At 40.4% G+C, this 21,595-nt stretch overlaps 1 long non-coding RNA gene and 1 pseudogene across 1 annotated transcript; both read left to right on the forward strand.

Annotated features, from left to right (window-relative positions):
* Nucleotides 1-3,824: 3,824 nt before the first annotated feature.
* LOC141666027 (uncharacterized) lies at nt 3,825-5,935 on the forward strand (annotated as a pseudogene).
* Nucleotides 5,936-19,339: 13,404 nt separating this feature from the next.
* On the forward strand, nt 19,340-20,523 carry LOC141720479 (uncharacterized). The gene is made up of 3 exons (XR_012574391.1): nt 19,340-19,714; nt 20,123-20,196; nt 20,360-20,523. It is a non-coding gene; the product is annotated as an uncharacterized LOC141720479 (long non-coding RNA).
* Nucleotides 20,524-21,595: the final 1,072 nt, after the last annotated feature.

Consider the following 21,595-nt stretch of genomic DNA (forward strand, 5'->3'; position numbering starts at 1 on the left):
TAACTTAGTGAATTTTGTAACACTCGACGGATGATCTCATATAGTCCCGACGGATAAACTTTACAGTCCCGACGGATGACAGATTAACATCCCTCGAGTGAGTAGCTTATGTAATAATAAGAATTGTAGCACATTTCTGCAAACAACTTTGTATAGATTCTGTAGGAGTATATGAGTCATGTTGACTACTAGTGGATATACAGAATAGGTTGATTAATTGTAAATATGAGATGTCTTGTAATTCTGTATAAGTGAAATGGAGTCAAGTGACAAATAGCTACCCGAGGATGATCAACAAAGCTACCCGACGGATGATCAACAAAGCTTCTCGACGGATGACAAACATGTACCCGACGGATGATCAAATTCAAATATCTGTTGACAGTGACAACACAGTCACATGCGTTGGGTGTTTGCAAAAGGAATGTGGCAGTCTGTTAAGCAGGAATTTGAAAACAAAGAAGCATTACCATTTCCATGCAATTGTGAAGATATTCAAAGATGCCGGAATAGAGTAGTGAAGCAGCATGAAGTTAGACTAGATATGTTTTGTTTTATTATCTTGTCTTATTGTCATGTAAACTTGGTGATATATAAACCAAGTGTAGCTATTAGAACATTCAACTAAGAAAACACATTTGAAATAAAGATAGAAAAAGTTGTACTTGTCAAGAATTTCTCTGTAGTTTATTTGTTCTACTTATAAAGCAGTCGTGAGCCATTTTAAGATACATAGAGTTCTTAAACTGATATATATATATATATATATGTGTGGTGGATACATTCAAATCCACCAGAAAGTTTTAAAAACTTGTGTTTTTATTACTTTGTGTTTTGATTTATATAATTCTTTCATTCAACACTCTGCAAATCAAACACTTATATATATATATATATTCATTTAGAACAGTTTTAAAATCTTGAAAAAGTAGTCAGAATTACATTCAACCCCCCTTCTGTAATTCTTGTTGTATTGTTAGGGAATAACACTTTGTAACTCTGTACTGATGTAACTACAAGTTGTGTAAAAATTGTATTTGGTCAATCTGTTAATCTTATTGTAATGGATTTTATTTTGGAGCTAGTCTTGTTATCAGGCATGAATTTTTAACAAGTGATCTTCTCATAAATTGATTAAGGCTCTCAGATTGTCATACACCACATTAGGGGAGATTGTTGTGCAAGACATGTCTGTATATAATAAGACCAAGTCATATTGACAACCCTAATGATAAGTTGTACAAGTGATCTTCTCATAAATTGATTAAGGCTCTCAGATTGTCATACACCACATTAGGGGAGATTGTTGTGCAAGACATGCCTGTATATAATAAGACCAAGTCATATTGACAACCCTAATGATAAGTTGTATGATAATCTATATTTGTATTCTGTAATTGTATTACTTGAGTATTTAGTAGATTATACTGGAGGATTTTTCTGTAGACAACCTTCAAGCTAAAGAATAAACTCTGGAAGAAAATCAAATCCCTGATCATGCCCCAGAGAGAAGTGTAGCAGCTTGGATTTGAATAAAACTTTTCTAGGAAAAATGTTCTAAATCAGATATCGACAAGTCACAGATCATGGGATAACGAGAAGTTTATCGAGAAGTCCAAAATGACTTGTAGAGAAGTCCCAAGAGATATCGACAAGTCAACATGCATGTAGAGATCTCAGATATCGACAAGTGTAAATGTATATGTAGAGAACTGGAGATATCGACAAGTCATTTTTTCATGTAGAGACTAGAGATATCCACGAGTCAAAATCTTTATGTAGAGAACTCAAGATGTTGACAAGTCAAAAGCCTATGTAGAGAACTGCAGATGTCGACAAGTCATTCTACATGTAGAGAACAAGAGCCCTCGACAAGTCAAAAGCCTATGTAGAGAACTGCAGATATCGACAAGTCATTCTACATGTAGAGAACAAGAGCCCTCGACAAGTCAAATACACATGTCGAGAACTCAAGATATCGAAAAGCCATTTTACTTATCGACATGTCACTTCTCTACAGAACAAAAAGAAATCTCGACGAACTATCTCAAATTCAGAATATAGACAAGTTCAAGATTTAAGATTATCAATCAACAAACTATTCATTCACTGAATTGGAAAGATTATAAAAGCAGCTTAAAGAATACAAGATCAAGGGTCAAGATTCGCTGAACAAAGGATGGCCACGGACCTATAAGATTCTTCACAGATTTGTTAACACCAAAAAAGAAAATAGACAAGATAGCTTTAGCCAATGTGTTAGTACATTTTAGTGCAAGTTTTGTAATCCCATGTTGTTGGTCTATAAAGCATGCACATGTCTTTAGTTTAGATGTAAACAAAAACAGATCTGGAAAATCTTTTATTCTCTCTCAAGATTTGAAACTGAGTTCTTATTTCTAAGAACACAGATTTATAGTAAAACAAATTTGATTAATACAATCAAGTGAGTTTTTGATATTTTGTTTTGTGTTTACTGTCAAATAATTTTCCCTACAAATTTATATTTGCTTTTATTCAGATTAAGCTAAACACTTTCAAAAGAGAATTAAAATCTAAGAAACACATTCACGACCTCTGTGTTATATTTCATTGCACTCCATATCTAACAATATTAATGACATTTACAATTGTTATGAATTTTGATACACGAATTCAAGTATATTTTGTATATTGAAATTGTTAAAAACAATATTTATTAATTTATTTAATATGTGACAAATTATATATATATATATGTTACTCCGAGAAAAATTTCGACACCCCAAACTCCGATTTTTGTCCCGTCCCTCTGCATGCAGTGCCACATCTTACTATCAGAAAAGTTATTAATTATATATGTTATACATGATCATTTATGAAAGGTTTTAGTATTTACTTCATGTTTGGGAATTCATTTTCGAGCCCTATTTATACTAGCTTTATGCTCATTTTATTTTTATTCGATTCGTTTGACAATTTCACATATGGCTCATATATGACCAGATACGAACTACATGCAGAAAGTTAGGAATATTGACATATTTCTTTCTCCATTTTCATTCATCACTCATCCTTCTTATTTTTTCTTGTTTAATTTATATTAAATTAGTGTTATATATAAAATATTTATAACATTTAATACTTTTTTTTAAATTTAACTTGATGAAAATTTTAAAATATAAATATTATTTATTTAAAAAAATTAGATGATGGTTAGATATCTATTAAATTTAATTTTGTTTTAACCCGTTTTAATCGTATAGTTTTGTTTTAACCCGATACCATTATACCATTCAAACTAAATCAATCTAATTATATTTGGTTTTGATTTCTAAGCACGTATCAATAATGTAATTTTTATTTTGGTCGAGATTAATAGTGTGTATTATATAGTTTTATCCTAAGGTCATTTTTCTTGTTTTTTTTATTATATTCATGTATCAGAATTATTAATTCATGTAATCTGTAATTTATAATCTATTTTGTTTAAAAAATTAACTTATAAGTTATAATTTACCAAACACATTATCAACTTATCATTAACTTATACGTAAAATTATCCAAACACCTAAATAACTTATAAATTTCGATTTTCGTATCACTTATACGATACTTTTTAATTTTAAATCGTAAGTTATATAATTTTTAATAAACCCCAAACAGCGTCTTAATTTGGATTACCTAGTATTTTTCTTTCGAAACATTTTAATTGAGTATTCTAAAATCCCGAAACTGAATACCGTATCTACATCCACATCTAAACTAGCAATATTAAATACACATCTCATCTCAGCCGTTGATATTAAATCCAACGGCTCACAAACTCCCAACAGCAACATCTCCCCCTCACGAGCTAAAACATCCTTCACCAACTCAACATTTCTCTTTTGTAGAGAGAGAAACCCCAAAAATCCTAGAGAGAGAAACACAAATGCACAATTACAACCCCAACTCGGTCACCGAGTCACTCAGATGGCTCGGAATCGCTGAGAAGCTTCTCAACAACAACGATCTAATCGGGAGCAAAACATTCGCGACCCGAGCTCGAGAATCCGACCCGACTCTCCACCAACCCGACCAGATCCTCGCTATTATTGACACTCTCATCGCCGCTGAAACTCAAATTAGTGTCAACAATCTCGATTGGTACGCTATTTTACAACTCGCTCGTCGTACTCATGACTCGGAACTCATTGCTAATCAGTATCATCGACTCGGTGTGTTGTTAAACCCTAATTCTAATAAGTTTGCGTATTCTGAACATGCGTTTAAGCTTGTCACTGAGGCTTGGTTAGTGCTTTCGAATCCTTCGAGAAAGTTCCATTTCGATAATGAGATTGGGAATTTGAGTAATGGTAGTCGTAGTCGTAATGTTAGTAGTAGTGCTACTGATTTTAATTTTATGCAAACGAATGATCGTTTCGAACATCGAGACGGTAGTGGTTCGAGTAGTAGGCAATTTAATTTTATGCAGGAGAGGAGTGAGCAGGTGCATCATTTGCCTCAATCGGAGCCGTTGCAGTTTTTGCAACAACAGCTGTTTCCGCAGCAGCAGGTTTCGCAACAGGAAGTGCATTGGTCGAATTTGGGTCAGGAGTTACCGCAACAGACTTGGCTTCAACCGCCTTTTCATTGGTCTCAGGCGACGCAGGCCACTGCGACTGCAATACCTTTTTTTCAGCCTCAGGCTAGGTTGCAACAGCATTTTGCGATGCAACAGATGCAAGAGGCGTGGACACAACAACCACAATCTCGAGAGCGGGTGGAAAATGGTGTGCAGTTTGATTTGGGGAGAAATGGGGGCGGTGGTGATGGTAGTCGGGAAAATGAGGTGATTGTAGAGGAACTACCGAATTTTTGGACTGTTTGTGCGTATTGTTATACTATGCATGAATATCCTGGTATTTATGCTGAATGTACATTACGGTGTCCGAATTGTAAGAAGGCATTTCATGCTGTTAAAATTGATGCCCCGCCAGTGGAGGAAGCAGGGGAAGATGGTTATTATCGGTGTTGGGGTTATTTTCCAGTTGGGATTTCCGCAGAATATTTGGAGGAACGTAAGAAAGGGACTTCAAGTTGGACACCGTTTTCGACCATGTTTGGTGTTCCTAAAGGTGCTAGTATTGGGAGGCCTAAGAAGGCAAGGAACACGGGTCCTTGGATCTATATTGATGATGATGCGGATATTTTTGACGGCATTTCATCCGAAGAAGAATCTGATGAGGATTGGAGACATAATTCTCGTAGGAACAAGAAAGGAAGGAACCTTACAAGGAAGGTTCCAGCACCCAGAAAGGTTAATCAACCACAAGGGAACAGGGTTGAAAAGGTTCAAGAGAGTAATATGGAGAATTCACAAAGTGGATGTTTAGCCCAAGACGGATCGGGTGTTGGTGTGACTAATGCGGGAGGACCAAGTGTGCCAGCAGGTGAAGCTAATGATAAAGCAGTTGGGGAGGCTAGTAAGAAAAGAGCGGCTCTATCTACACAACAAAGTAACCAGGTAGAGTTAGAAAGGATGTGGAGAGGTTGGATTTGATTGTGAAGGGTAATAATAGGGTTGTAGGGACTGCTGGGGAAATAGGTATACACAATAAGGCAGGAAATGGGGCAGATGATGACATTGACGGAGTCGGGTTTTTTGTGGGCGCAGATGAATTCCTGGGTAGCTTGCCCGGACTTTGGTGATAAGCTAATGCCGGTTAGTATAGTTAGCAAAGTCTTGTAGTAGTTTTTTCTTTTTAATTATCTGGATTATTAGTCTTGTAGTAGTTGTTTCTCTGTATACCTGTTGCAATAACTATTGTGGAGCACACTATGTTTCTGCTAATGGTTATTGTAGTCTAGTGTAATGCATATACAACAGTAGTATTGTTGTATCTTGTATCTCTTAAAATAGATTGTTGTTTCCCTTGATTTGTAATAATAACGGAAAAGAAGGTTGGTAGAAGTTCTTGTTTGTATTTCATGTTATACATCCTTGCTAATTTTGTATCCCCATGCACAGAATGAATTTGTGCCCAATTGCTTATGATCAGTTGAGTTTTCTTAAGATTAATTAATGTGAGAGAGTGATAGGGATTTAGTGAGAGCAATGTTCGAGGGGACATCTACTGAATTGGTAGTTTAAGAACTAAGTTAGCACCCAGTCAATTTGTTGACACGTGTTGAAAGGAATGAACAGATTTGGTAAGAATATTTCTGTTTACATTTTACATTGAATTCAATGCCAGTCAGTGGTTTATGAGTTTGTTATTAGTTACGTGCTTGACATAGATGATAAGATTTTCGACATATAAGATACTAGATTACGGCATGTTTTTTGGAAACTGAAACTATGACATGTCAGTGTGGTAAAAAAAATACTATATATATCAAGTTTATAAGTAGGATTTCTTTGTCAAAAGAAATTCAAATATAATTAGCAACGGCTTCTAAATTGAAAGATTTATTATTGGAATTGTTGCAATGTTCTATTCAACAAATTCTTTCGAGAACTGGAGGTTTATGGAGGCTGTAATGAATTGGTTAGCTTGTCGAACGAATGTGTGGATTGTGTGTGTGTGGTAAAGAAAGCCTATGTTTAGAAAAATTAAAACTATTTCTAAACCTGAGGTCAGCATAGGAGTTCAGGAAAATGGTATAAATATGTTTCAGATATCGAAGTGATGATTATAAGATAGAAATGGTTGTTATTGTTAAAAAAATAATGTTGCAGTAGTATTTACAGTTTGAGCAACAATTCTTGGAAAAGTTGTACAATATGGTTATGCTGATGGTGATACTTTGTCAAACTCGGTGTTAAAGAGATTCCGGTTTGTGAATGGCATTGCATATATTATAACATCTGATGACCACTGATAATGAGATAGTATTTGAGAGGTTGAAGTGGCAAATGATGGAACTGAAAATTTTGAAGGATTTGCTATGGATGCATATGGAGAATCACAGGCTCTTTTAAAGATTGGGTGTGGTACTGATGGTTTCAAATGTCTGTCAGTTTGGGTGTTCAGATATTTAAGCGACAAGATCAACAGTATCCGGTCAACTTTGAGATGGAGAAAGATCTTTTATGTTGATCTTTTCACAAAGAATAAATATTACACCACGTAATTCCAGTAAGCTTTATAAACACTAGTAAAGTTCTGATAAAGATTGAGGATTACCGTTGTGCGCCAATTTACGATAATAGATTTCATAGATTTAAACGATGGAGGGAAGACATAATATATTATATATACCTTTAGGAAGAGCCTTTCTTTACTTGTTTTATTGACAATGATATGGATCTTGGAGGTAACTGGTACGAGTTACCTGATTAAAAATACTTTGTGATTGCAAAGAGCCCCTCGAAGCACACATTCAGTTTTCTGAGTTCTTGCTACTCGGCAGCTAGTTTAGGATATAAGAATTACGAATTCTATTGCATGTTTGGGTTGTTTCCAAGGTTAAGAAAAATAAAATGAATTCTTCTGTCTCGGATGCTTGTTAAAGTAATGGACCTATGATCTCAAATCTAAGTGCTCCGCTGCTGAATCAGTTTTCAAGCCACGAATCCCTCATTGTGCAACCTGTTACCTTGCAGCTAGCTAATATGGGAAAGGCATGGCCTGAAATCTGAATAAATAAAAAAACTTTGTATAGCATACATTTAGTCCTTCGGCCTGGCATGCATTTATCGCGGTTAATATAGTTATTGACAGCCCATATATAATCAGGCCCAAAAAGAAGCTTACATAAGCTCAAAGGAGAGGTGTACCCAATTTAGGGTGGTCCCCGGGACACGTGGCACTGACCAAAATGTCAACTGTCTCGTGTTACCAGCAGAAATGGTACAATAGCATCTCAGCCGTCCACGTGTGTGAATCTCAAAACACCCCAGTTGCAAAGGACAGCCGGACCCCACTAACAATTTAAGCCATCCAGTCATTCACCAACCAAGAATCATCAAGGGTTAGGATGAAAAGATATAAACCCCTAAAACCCTAAATTTGGGAGCCTATAAAATGCCCCAAAAAGGGGGTTTTAGGGGTTGAAAATATTCCCTAGATACACACATATACACAAACCCCTATATATATTTTTTGAATAGCTTCATCTTCCCTCTTCTACTTCTTCAAGAAACCCTATTTTTACTCTTACATCGGAGTTGCCGCGGGGACACAACCCCCCTCCGGTTTTGTTTTGCAGGAGCCCCCACATCACAGTTTAACCACACACCACCTGCCACGTGGACTAGGCTCGAGCTAGAGCAAGAGAGGAGAAGACCGGGGAAGAAACAGAGTTATCATTGGCACTAGAAGGTTAACACCCTGGCCCTTACATTCGTTTTTTCATACTGTCCATACCTCAAAAAACATACATATTGCTGTATTCGTGTCATTTTCGCCTATTTTATTCTGAAAAATGGCCACTAGAAAGAGTAAAACATCAATCTTGGGAACGATTCAACCCACCGTAGTCCTACCCAAGGATGGCGAAATGGAAGAGAGAGAAGAGGAGCCCCCCATAACTCGTGCTTCATCTCAACTCCAACCAGGAGACTAGAGAATTACTATTGAGAAAGCAACCCATAAATATGCAGACCGGATCGGATCCGAAAAGAAGAGGAAGCCAAGGCGAAATCTAACATTGAAAAAAGAATCCAAGAAGAGGAGGAAAAGCTGAAAAGAAAGACATGCGGGGTTCATGTTTCCTCGGACTTTGAGCCAGAAAAGGAATCTAAACAGGATTAGATGACCCGGGCTCTTCGGGACCTCAAGAGAAAGGTCGAGGGAGACATGAAAGTTGGAGCAGCAGCCACCCCCTTCACCAGAAGACTGGAATCTACTCCAAGAGAATCCGGCCTTAAACACTTCAACTTTGACTCTTTCGACGGGCTGGCGGACCCCGAAGAGCACCTGAACTACTTTGAACATATCTCGAATATCTACGATTACAATGACCTCACCAAGTGCCGCTTCTTCGCATCGACATTGAAGGGAGAGCCTCAGAAATGGTTCAGCGGAATCCCCTCCCAAAGCATCGACACCTGGAAAGAATTCCGAGAAATATTTTTGAAAAGATTCCGGGAAAACCGCATGAATGAGCTGCAGATGTGCCACTTGGAAACCATCTAACAAAAAAGCAGAGAGACGCTCCCCGAGTTCATAAATAGGTTCCAAGAGGCGGTCAACCAACTCTCCAACCTCGAAGAAAAAAAGGCCGTTAACATCTTCCGGAGAAACCTCCACCCGATTTCGTTCGAGGGCTATGTCAAGGACCTAATTCACAGAGAGCCCCAGAGCCTTGCCTCGGCCTATGCATTGTCCTCAAAATTCATCAAGGAGAATGATTTTCTCACTTCCATAAAAATGAACGAAAGAATCTGGGATGATGATGAGTTTCCGGAGCGACGCTCCTCATACAAAAAAGAGAAGAGGTTCAAGACAGACAGACAGTCCAACTACATCCAGTAGCCTCAACGAACCCCACCTCGGGACAACTACTCCAGACCCCAGAGAAATGAAAGAAAACCAAGGCCCAAGAAAGAGCCTAAACTAGAGCCCGAGTGGACCCCCCTCAACACACCCTGAGAAGATATTTTGAGAGAGGTTAAAGAAAGCCCTTTTATTATCCCCCAAAACCTTTGATGGCGCCTCCGGAGAACAGAGCACGTGACAAGCACTTCGGATACCACGAGGATCATGGCCATACTACCGACAACTGCTTCTCCTTCAAAATGTTCATTGAAGATCAGATCAAGAAAGGTAACATAAGCAGTACCTGCAAAGGAGGCTGAATGACAAAGACAAAGCCCCGAGCAGCGACAAACATGTGGTCAACATGATCTTCGGAGGAGCCGCCTCTCCGCCCCAGAGCCCTGATATGGACAACAATGTCATGATGATCCAAGCCTTCGAAGATGAACCTATATGCTTCTCTCATGCCGACTACGAGGGGTTGGATCCCAGACATAACCAAGCTCTAGCGGTGACTCTTGATATCACCGAAAATGAGGTAAAAAGAATCTTGATTGATAATGGCTCCTCTGCTAACATTGTTTTCGAGCACACACTTATCAGGATGAAACTTAGCCATCTTCGAATGGACTCCTGCCTCGAAGACCCACTCTATGGGTTCGGGAACAACATGATTCCGATACAGGGGGTAATCTACCTCCCCGTCGTCTTCGGGACAGCCCCCGGCAGGTCTCCCATATCATGAAATTCTACGTGATAAATGCGGCATCCACGTACAACATGATCCTCAGAAGGCCTACGAACACGAAGCTTCGGGCCATCCCCTCAACAATGTTATGGCAGGCTCTAGTCATGGCAGAAACTGAGCCCGAAAACAGGAAGAATGCAATGACCCTACCCAAGGGCCAAAGCCGAAAGAAGCACCGAGAACACCTCAGTAAAGGGACGAAACTGGGCATCAACATGATAGAAGATTTCGGGTATAGCGTAACCAACGCAGATGCCCGGTTACAGAAGTTCGTGGAGGTGAAGGAAAAGACCAAGGTTGAACAGGCTGCATAAACTGTGGAGATTAAGTTGGAACCCGGGAACCCCACCCGAAAGTTGAAGATCGGAAAAGGCTTAGGAACAACTTTCCAATAGGAGCTCATACGCCTGCTGAAAGAGTATGCCGACGTGTTTGCATGGGCACTAGAAGACATGCCCGAGATAGACCAGTCAGTTGTGATGCACAGTTTGGATGTAGACCCGGATAGGAAACCAATCAAACAGAAACGAAGAAACTTCGCCCCGGAGCGACAACAGGCTATTGATGAAGAGGTGGAAAAACTGCTCAGAGCTGACATCATCTGCGAGACCAAATACCCAGAGTGGCTCGCCAATGTCGTTTTAGTCAAGAAACCGAGCGGAAAGTGGAGAATATGCGTCGACTACACAAGCCTCAACTCCACATGCCCAAAAGACTCTTACCCACTCCCCAACATTGACTAGTTGATCGACGCAACCTCTGGGCACACTATGTTGAGTTTTATGGATGCTTTTTCGGGGTATAATCAGGTCCGCATGAATCTAGAGGACATTGCTAAAACAGCCTTCATCACCCACCAGGCGGTCTACATTTTTATCATGATGCCCTTCGGGCTCATTAACGCCGGAGCCACCTACCAAAAGATGATGAATACCATCTTCAAAGATCAGCTGGGGTGCAACATGGAGTCTTACATTGACTATATGATCTCCAAATCGGTTTTAGCTCCGGATCATATAGAAGATCTCAGAGAGTGCTTCAACAACCTGCGCAAGTATAAAATGAAGCTTAATCCGGAGAAGTGCGCGTTCGGAGTCCCCTCCGGAAAGTTCCTTGGTTTTCTAGTCAGCGAAAGAGGGATCGAAGCAAACCCAAAAAAAATAAACGCGATAATGGAAATGAAGATACCCCGCACTCAAAAAGACATTCAAAAGTTAGCAGGATGCCTCGCGGCCCTTCGCAGGTTTATCCCAAAGCTTGCCGAAAGATGCCTCCCATTATTTAAACTGCTAAAAGGCGCCCGAAACAAGAAGTTAATAGATTGGACCCCGGAGTGCAGTACAGCTTTCGAAGAAGTCAAACAACATCTGATGAACCCCCCAATACTATCAAAAGCGTAGCGCAATGAGCCCCTATCTCTCTACATCACCGCCGGCCCGAAAGTTGTCTCTTCTTCTCTTGTTCGGGAAGAGGGAGGAGTCCAGAACCCCGTCTACTATGTCAGCCAAGTCCTCAAAGACGCCGAAACTTGGTACCCAAACTTGGAAAAATTCGCCTTAGCTCTCGTGCACTCTAGCAGGAATTTAAGGTAGTGTTTTCAAGGCCGAGAAATTAGAGTGGTTACGGATTAGCAACTACGGAAAATCGGCCATAAGCCGGATGCCTTTGGGAGATTGGTCAACTGGGCAATCGGGCTGAGCCAGTTTAACATCAAGTTTGTACCGCGGACAGCAATAAAGGCCCAGGACCTGACCGAATTCGTAATGAAGTGTACCTTCCCAGAGCTTCAACAACCCACTCCCAGTGGGGCCATCTGCGAAAGCGAAGCTCCAACAACAGATCCCTGGAAGCTCTATGTGGACGGGTCATTGACAACGAAAAGGTCTGGAGCCGGTCTTATTCTGATTAGTCCTGAGGGGTTCACCATCCAACAGGCGATTACCTTCGCCTTCAAAGCAACAAACAACCAAGCAGAATATGAAGCCCTATTGTCCGGACTCAGGTTAGAAAAGTCCTTTGGAGTGAAGAACCTGGTTGTACATAGTGACTCCCAGATTGCCGTCAGACAAACGAATGGTTAATATGTTGCCAAGGACAAATAGCTGGCCCATTACCAGACCATGGTTAGAGGTCTCCTGGAATCTATCCCGGGCACCACCATCCAACAGATCAACAGAGAGGAGAATAGAAAAGCTGATGAGCTCTCCAAGTTTGTCCAAAACTCCTTAGACCTAAGTGCCTCGGTCTACTTTGAAGAACTACAGACTCCGAGCACCGAAAAGATAGAGATCTTATGCACCAGCAGCCCGGATAACTGGATGATTCCCTTCATAGCATATTTGAAAGATTGAATCCTCTCAGAAGACAAGAACAAGGCCAAGTGCTTGAAGCACAAATCCATCCGTTTCTTCCTGGAAAATGATCAGTTGTACAAACGAACCTTCTCAGCGCCCACTCTGAAATGCGTGGAACTGGAAGAAACAGATTACTGTCTCCGGGAGGTCCACGAAGGTATTTGCTGAGATCACCTGGCAGCCAAGGCTTTATCTTACAAGATCATCAGGCAAGGTTACTACTGGCCCACGATCCACTCCGACGTTGTTGCCTACGTTAAGAAATGCGCTCAATGCCAGAAATTCAGCAATGTCCCCAAATAGTGCCCGAGCCTTCCTGCATCCGTTCTCTCTCCAATTCCATTTGTTGTCTGGGGCATAGATATCATGGGCCTCTTTTCCCGGGAAAAAGGAGACCTCCACTACGTCCTGGTAGTCATCGACTACATGACTAAATGGGCAGAAGCCAAAGCTATGAGGAAGATCAACCAACAAGACAATATCAAGTTTATGGATTCTATAATCATGAGGTTCAGGATTCTAGTGGTCTTGGTCTCAGAAAACGGTCCCCAATTCGTGGGGTCGGACTTCGAAGCTTATCTTAAAGAAATGGACATCAAGCATAAGAGGTCCTCCGTAGCCCACCCACAGGGCAACGGACAGGTCGAAGTAACCAACAGGACGATCCTCCGGGCTTGGAAAAGAGGCTTGAAGAGTCAAAGAAGACCTGGCCAGATGAAATTCCAAAGGTCCTATAGTCTTACAGAACCACCCTCAGGACCAGCACTGGGGAAACACCTTTCAAGCTCGCGTATGGGTCACAAGCCAGACTCCCCATTGAAACCGGATCCCCTTCTCATCGGATTGTCAACTTCGACGAGATCTCCAACGTTGAAGGCCTAAGAACTAATCTGGAACTGGTGCATGAAGTAAGGGACCAGGTTGTAAAGAGGATGAAAAATTACAAGGAAAAAACGAAACTCTACTTCGGGAAAAGGGCCAAGATAAGAGAACATGAAGCAGGCAATTTGGTACTCCGGCACACTGAGGCTTCGGACCCAACAAAACAAGGGAAGCTATAGCCCAACTGGGAAGGGCTCTACATAGTTAAAGAGGTGCTCCGCTCGTGGACCTACAAGTTAAGTTATCCCAATGGAAATAAGGTCCCGAACACTTGGCATGAAGCTCGCCTCACGAAATTCTACCAGTAGAAAGGTGCGCATGGTTGCATAGTTTTTGAACTTTAAGAAATCCAAATCTGTATCTCCCCCATCTGGAATGTAATCGATACTCGATGCCAATTTTTGCAATGAAAAATGCCATGCTTGTTCAAGTTAGAATACTGCTACTATTATGATTACATTACAATTATTGTTTGCACACTCACATGCACAATTCCTTATCCAAGAAAAGTTCTTAACCCCTACCCGGGGACAATCACACAAACTATGTGTACTTATAAAAAAAATTATTCAATTAAAAGTTTTTAACCCCTACCTGGGGACGATTACACAAACCGTGTGTACTTATAAATTTTTTTTATTCAAGTAAAAGTTCTTAACCCCTACCCGGGGACGATTACACAAACCGTGTGTACTTATAATTTTTTTTTATTCAAGTAAAAGTTCTTAACCCCTACCCGGGGACGATTACACAAATCATATGTACTTATAAATTTTTTTTATTCAACTAAAAGTTCTTAACCCCTACTTGGGGACAATCACACAAACCATGTGTACTTATAAAAAAATTTATTCAATTAAAAGTTCTTAACCCCTACCCGGGGATAATCACACAAACCATGTGTACTTATAAAATATTTTATTCAATTAAAAGTTTTTAACCCCTACCTGGGGACGATTACACAAACCATATGTACTTATAAAAAAAATTTATTCAACAAAATTTTTTTAACCCCTACCCGGGGCCGACTACACAAACCATGTGTACTTATGAAAATAGTAACGCACCTAGTAAAAATTGCAAGCACAAATGCAGGAAACAGAAATATATTTACATGCATATTCGTGACAAAACACCCCCGGATCAAGTTCAAACCAAAGAAAATATTCAGGAAACTAAGGCAAAAATAAAGTCTAGAAGCCACAAAGGCTCAGTTTTAAAGACAAGCAAACTTGAAAAGAAATTACAAGGCACAAAGCCTAGATCATCATAGATGAATTCTCAGGAGGAGGAGGGGTCTTCTCACGACCATCTTCGGGAGGAGGACGTGGTTGCGCCCCGGAAGTGCCCTCTCCCGCCGCCTGAGCATTCTCGCGACGGAGCTCTTCAGCAAGGTACTGCTCAACAAACCCCTCCATATCGCCATCGGGCTTCTTAGAAAGGTAGGCAGAAGCAATATCCCAGCACATGTTCACCTTTTTAAAGATTTTGTTGTTGAGCTCTTCATAGTAAGCAGGAGTACTCCCGAAAGGCTGCAAGAACTTCATATGCCGGAGGCCTAGCAGCAAGCTCCTTCTTCAAATTCTCAACCTCCGCCCGGAGGACCCAACAACCTACGTAGGCTCCTCTCGAGCTTTAGCCTCCTCCGCGAGAGCCTTCTTCTGCTCCCGGGACTCCCTCTCTTTGGAATCCCGTTACTTGGTAAACCTCTCCCTCTCCTCAGCCAACTCCTTCACTACGGTCTTCGCCTTTGCCACCCTCACCCGATAGTTGTGGATAATGGTATAGCAGCCGCTGATCCGGGCATTAGCCTGAAAACAAAAAACAAAGGCTCAATAAAAACACAAGGAGAGAGGAAACACACAATAACAAAATACACGAACCTCCGTGACATCCCCAACGAGGTGATCTAAGAAGGCGTCGCCATCCTCCTTGGTATAAACCTCAAACTCCGCGGGGGTGGCATAGCTATCAAACATCTCACTCCTCCACTCGTCAAGAGTCATCCGGGCCAGGAGGTTCTTCAGGGCCTCCTCCTCCATCAGCTTCTGGTTCTCCTCCTCCGAAGAAGTCTGGAGGTCACCCTCCTATGCTGCGGGGTCCCGGATCCGCCAGCAGCATCTTCAGCAGCTTTCCTCTTGCGAGGGTTCAGAGCACCAACTTCTTCCTCCTCCAACTCTAAAACTTCAACCTCCCCCTCGGGCTCAGCAACAACCAGAGCAACCCTCTCCGGGACATTCTGCCTTACACTATTTCTAGACGATCCAATGTCTCGGATCTGTGAACCACTGCCTCCACCAACCCCTTTCTTCTTCCCCGAATCAAGCTGCACAGCACCACCAATCTTCTTAAACTTACCATCCAAGTCCTGGAATTGCTTCGACATTTCGTAGTGAAAGGGATTAAGCAACGGGAGACCTGCACAACGGAATAACAATTCAGAAACAAAGTACATCTAAGGAAAATATACAGAACAGAATGTTATACTTAAATTCACCTACATCCGACATTAAACAAGATTTGATTATCTAAAAAGGTGTTCCGAGTCCATTGAGCCCCACGAGCCACGACAAAATCGTACAGCTTCGCCAAGGCATCACCCCCGAGCCGCTGGGTGGGGAACCTGCTATTTTTAAGAACATTTTTGCACACCAACATAAACTCCAGGTCCCCACCCCGGACGAAGATGAACTCCTGATTCCAACCCCGGAGTGAGTTCAACATAAACACGAGAGAATTCTTGGCATCAACAGGGAACCCACAACCATCTATAATAAAGGTAAACTCATATAGCGGGGGGGACTAGTGGACTTCTTAATTTTGAACAAGTGGTGGAACAGCTTAAAGGTCGGTAAATAATCCTTTACATGGCAACAAGCAAGGAACCAGGAAATGCACTTTACAGAATTCGGGGCAAATTAGGTAAAAGGGATCCCGTAGACATCACGACAAAGAGATTTGGTGAAATGATGAAGGTTGGGCCTCATGCTACGCAGTTGCTCTAGTTGAATCGCTACCCAACCCCCCTCGGGATGATGGTACACCTTCTCATGAGGCTCGGGCCATCTCCACTCCATCCCATCCCTGAAGTTGAATACCTCCTAATGAGGTCATCTATATGGGCAGTGGTAAAAATACCTAGGTTAGGGTGATGAGGGACAGGGGCGTAGCTAGTCCCTGAAGCATTATAGAACAGCTCGTCCATACGAGCCCGGTCATACATTTCTCTCCCTATGGGCCTATAAGCATCTAATAAGTCTCTAAAGTAATAATCATGGGGAGGACTATTCTCCCGGGTCTGTACAAAGTAATGGTCTATGTCTACCCAAGACCCATCCCTCCTGCCCAAAGTCTACCCGGGATGTAGAAGGAAGGTGGGTAATTCCTCGATTACAAGCTGATTACGGGGAGTCATATTCTCAGGTTCCAGGGAAGAGTCACTAGAAGAATGGTCAGGAAAACCGAATTGAGGACAGACAGATCTACGTCTAAGGTTAGCCAACTGTTTAAGTCTCATATAACTACCCGGAGTATATGCCATTTCGGATACAAAAAACAGACCAACAGAAACAAAACTCAGAAACAAATAACTTTGAAATCAAAACTACCAAAGTATGTTATGTATCCTATACATACAAATATACTTACACGAAAACACAAAACAACCATGAGAAACAAACAAAAACCCAGCATTTGCAAGAATCAAACCCCCCTTTTTTCTTACATACGCAAAAACCCATAAGACAAACCCAGTTTTACCAAACAAAACCCCAAATACAAGCAACAGTTTTACATACAAATCGCTAAAACATGAAACAACAAAATTAAACCAACTAATGCATTCGATATACATGCATTCGAAAAAATCAACCTACTCAATTATTCGATTCAAACACAAGTACGAGACAGCAAAAATGAGAAGAAGGGCTTGAAAACATACAAGAAAGCAGGAGAAATAAAACGGCTTCAAAGAGAAAGATCCTCAAAATTCGCCTTGAAGAAAAAACCCAGAGAGTATTTGGTGTTTATGATTGCATAAAGAATGAGGAAATGAGAAAGAACGGATGTTTATAGGCAAGAGTGGGGTAAAAACCGACTCAACTACTAAACAATCGTGTCCGTTGGTCTAGAACACGTGGCGCGATCCTGTGCGTCCAAATAGTAACCGCAGAAGTTAATGATTATATAGTTGTAATTATTTAATAGGCGCGACTTTTGAGGAGATAAAGAGGGGGAAACTACAATGTTTGATACATACATGTATATATATACATTCCTACAAGAAACTCAACCGCCGCCTGACACCCCGGAAAAGCGACAAAATACTGTACATCAGTCACGTTCGTACCAAGCCAGTCAAATCAAAGGGCCTACCCAAACACAACCCCGGGGGCTTGTATCCAACAACATCCCGGGGTTAGGGGCCACAAACCAAAGAAAAAATTGAATTTTTTTTCCAAGTTACAGAAATCAAAGGGCCTACCCAAACACAACCCCGGGGACTTCTACCCAATAATACCCCAGGGTTAGGGGCCACAAATCAAAGAAAAAATTACAAAATTTTTCCAAGTTATAGAAATCAAAAGGCCTACCCAAACACAACCCCGGGGATCTGTACCCAACAAAATCCCAGAATCAGGGGCCATAAATCAAAAGAAAATGAAATTTTTTCTCCAAGTTACCAAAATCAAAGAACACAACTCCGGGCCACAATACAACTCCCCCATCCGGGCAAACCCGCATAAGGGAGTGGGAGGCAAATGATAGACCATATATTATCAGGCCCAAAAAGAATGTTACATAAGCCCAAAGGAGTGGACACCCCAGCCCAATTTAGGGTGGTCCCCAGCACACGTGACACTGGCCAAAATGTCAACTGTCTCATTTACCAGAAATAGAACAATAGCATCTCAGCCGTCCACGTGTGTGAATCTCAAAACACCCCAGCTGCAAAGCACAACCGGGCCCCACTAACAATCTAAGCCATCCAATCATTCACCAACCAAGAATCATCAAGGGCTAGGATAAAAATGTACAAACCTCTAAAACCATAAATTTGGGAGCCTATAAAAGGCCCCAAAAAAGAGGTTTTAGGGGTTGAAAAATATTCACTAGATACCCACATATACACACACCCCTATATATATATTTTGAATAGCTCCTTCTTCCCTCTTCTTCTTCTTCAAGAAACCCTATTCTTACTCTTACACCGGAGTTGTCGCGGGGACACAACCCCCTCCGGTTTTATTTTACAGGAGCCCTTCCATCACAGTTTAACCACACACCACCTGCCACGTGGACTGGACTCGAGCTTGAGTGAGAGAGGAGAAGACATGGGTAGAAACAGAGTTATTAGTTATAACACAGTTTACATTTACGGCTATTGGAGTTTTAAGTAAAGATGCATATGGAAGACTCGTCGGTGGGAATAATTGAACATTTAATGCCCTTACGCTATGAAGGCTGGGATGTTAATTGAGAAGCTGAGATGTCCTTCTTTGCCATATTATTGCAAAGCGTGGATGTAACTTTTTGGCACTAATAATATCAATTTTCCGCTATGGCACGTCTGATGAAATTCAAAGTAGACCTTCTGGTATGTAGAATATTACATTAAACAAGATCCAGTGGTATCAATTAGATTCTTGGTGGCACAAGATTTCAGTTTTTGTATATACGTGATCTATCAGAATTTTGGCACTTCACTAACAAAACTCTCAATTCTTCTTGTCACACCGTTCATATAGTTTTGAAAGAGGTGGTAAATGATATCTTACTTGTCAAAATATCCATCAATCAGTAACTAAATTTAAGACACACGATACCCCATTGCAAACAGATATCACTCTAGCTTTCAGATATCATGAATTCAGGACTACCAGCATAATCAATGTCAGCCATATCGATCTTGCGAGAGGACTACCACCGTCTTTTCAATATTTCTTTCTTTCTTAAAATCCCAATCAAATACCAAGACAATAGGTTAGGGAATGGATGAACATGTAGAGTTAGGACTACATAAGCATCCAAAATGGAAGTTGTACTATCAGATGAATTATGTGCGGAGATTCTCTCTAGATTACCACCCTCTTTCTTAATGCAAGTATGTAAATTATGGTTACATCTTTCAAAAAATCTTATTTTACCCATCAGAAACAAACACAAACAAATATCTCCTCTTCAATGCTGAAAACCTATCCCAAAATCATTGAATGTGCATTTTCGTGGATAACCCTATTCTACAGTGGTGGATTAAGGAAAAGCTGTAACCTATTGCAAGATAAGTTAATAATCTTGTTAATCCTGAGATTATCTATATTGTAGAGTCTAAGATGATCGACTTTAGGGATAGAGTACTAAAACTCATAGATGTTTCGGTGGTAAGTCCAACAAATTAGCGATATGAACTCCTAATTTGAAACTCTAGAGAATTTGGTATGAAATTGTGATGCGAGGATGTCCTAGTGATTCCTTTTAAATTTTAGTGATTCCTTTTCAAATTTAGGACTTTCATCTCATTCCGTATTTCTGTTTTTCTTTTAATCAAGATATTAATCATTTATCTTATTTTTCACACTTCAATGCATAGTGGAGACTTCAAACTGCAATGGTGATTCCTCATTTCTTGTTGGTGGGCAGCTAGTGTAAGTTATATAATTAGTAAGTATCACTTGATTTCGTGGTTTTTTCAGGAAACAGTATGTGTGCTCATAAGAGTTGAAGCAAATTCTATGTAGGTCTTACCATCCCAAGCCAGTTACAACCGGTAATGTCTGATTTGACTAAAATATATATTATGTCTTAGAAAAATAGATAAAACTTTGGTATGTTCCGACTTGGATTTTTCAAATACTAAGATCTTAGTGTTTTGTCCTAATCACTCTTTAGCCTTGTTGAGGGCACTGATCAAATGATTCATGCCTTCTCAGCTCTGTAGATGGAATTTTAGCAATAGGACATGTCATCTCCTTTGAATACTGAACGAAAACAGTCCTCAATAAGGTGTTACTACCTTCGTTCAGGACATTGAATTCGTTTACCTGTCCTATTCTCCCAACTGTAAAGCACCGGGTAATTTTAGAACTACTGTACTAATCACATAAATTTTCCTCATTCACACTTGTAATATTGCTATATTCTAACAAATAATATATGATTCTATAAATGTGTTCTATCTCTTCTTTTTTTGTCAAGTTCTATAAGTGCATTCTATATTTAAGATTTATATCATTACACATAATGCATCTTGCATCCAGAGGTGGCCAAACAAATGGTTGGGCTCGGCACGATCAGAATTCGATTCGTCAAAAATTCGTCTAACTCGCATCGTCACGTACCGGCTCATTATCTGACACAAACCGCGTATGAATACGAACCGAACATGAACCGGAAGTTGTGAAACTAGAACCGGCCCACCTGAACCGTGGACGAACAAACTGGCGTTGAACCGCTCGGCTCGGCACAACACAAAGACGAATTATTCGGCATGGCCTACGATTATATGGCACGCGCCAACGTCTTTTCCTCAGCTGCTCTAATGGTCACCTGCTCCAACAACCTCCAACGTTCGATTACAACGTTCGACTGCTTTTTCCTATAAATATTTACTCCGATCTCTCTTCACTCTCACTCTCAATATCTCAATCTCTCTCTTTCCTTTTTCACTCTTAATCTGCTCTACACTTCAAGCAACTCACAGTCACACAAATGATAATTAATTTGTCACTTGTTGAAAACACATGTACTAATTAATTTGTAAGTCAAATGATAATCTGTTTCAATATTAAAAAAAGGTTTAATAAAAATAGAAATCTAAATAATTCAAGATAAAAAAAAAAGAATTCTACAAAGCAAAAACAAAAACATAAAAGTTAGTTGACAAATATCTAAGTCTCAGGCACCACACCACCAACCACAGTTGTGACGCCCTCCAAACCCGGGTCAGAAGTTTGGGGTTCACAACACACACATAATATATAAACCTGTATATAAAATATTATATGTATTGACCCTTCTTTATACAACCATGGATCGCAACAGGTTAAAGTATGAAAACAAGCCACAACCTTAACTTTTATTACATCGTACCAACTCGCAACTATTCTAACTTACAACTGACAATGATATTATTCTTACAAACTTGTATAACTCATCTACAATATAAA

The sequence above is a fragment of the Apium graveolens genome, chromosome 1 (assembly GCF_009905375.1).
Source record: "Apium graveolens cultivar Ventura chromosome 1, ASM990537v1, whole genome shotgun sequence".
NCBI lineage: Eukaryota > Viridiplantae > Streptophyta > Magnoliopsida > Apiales > Apiaceae > Apium > Apium graveolens.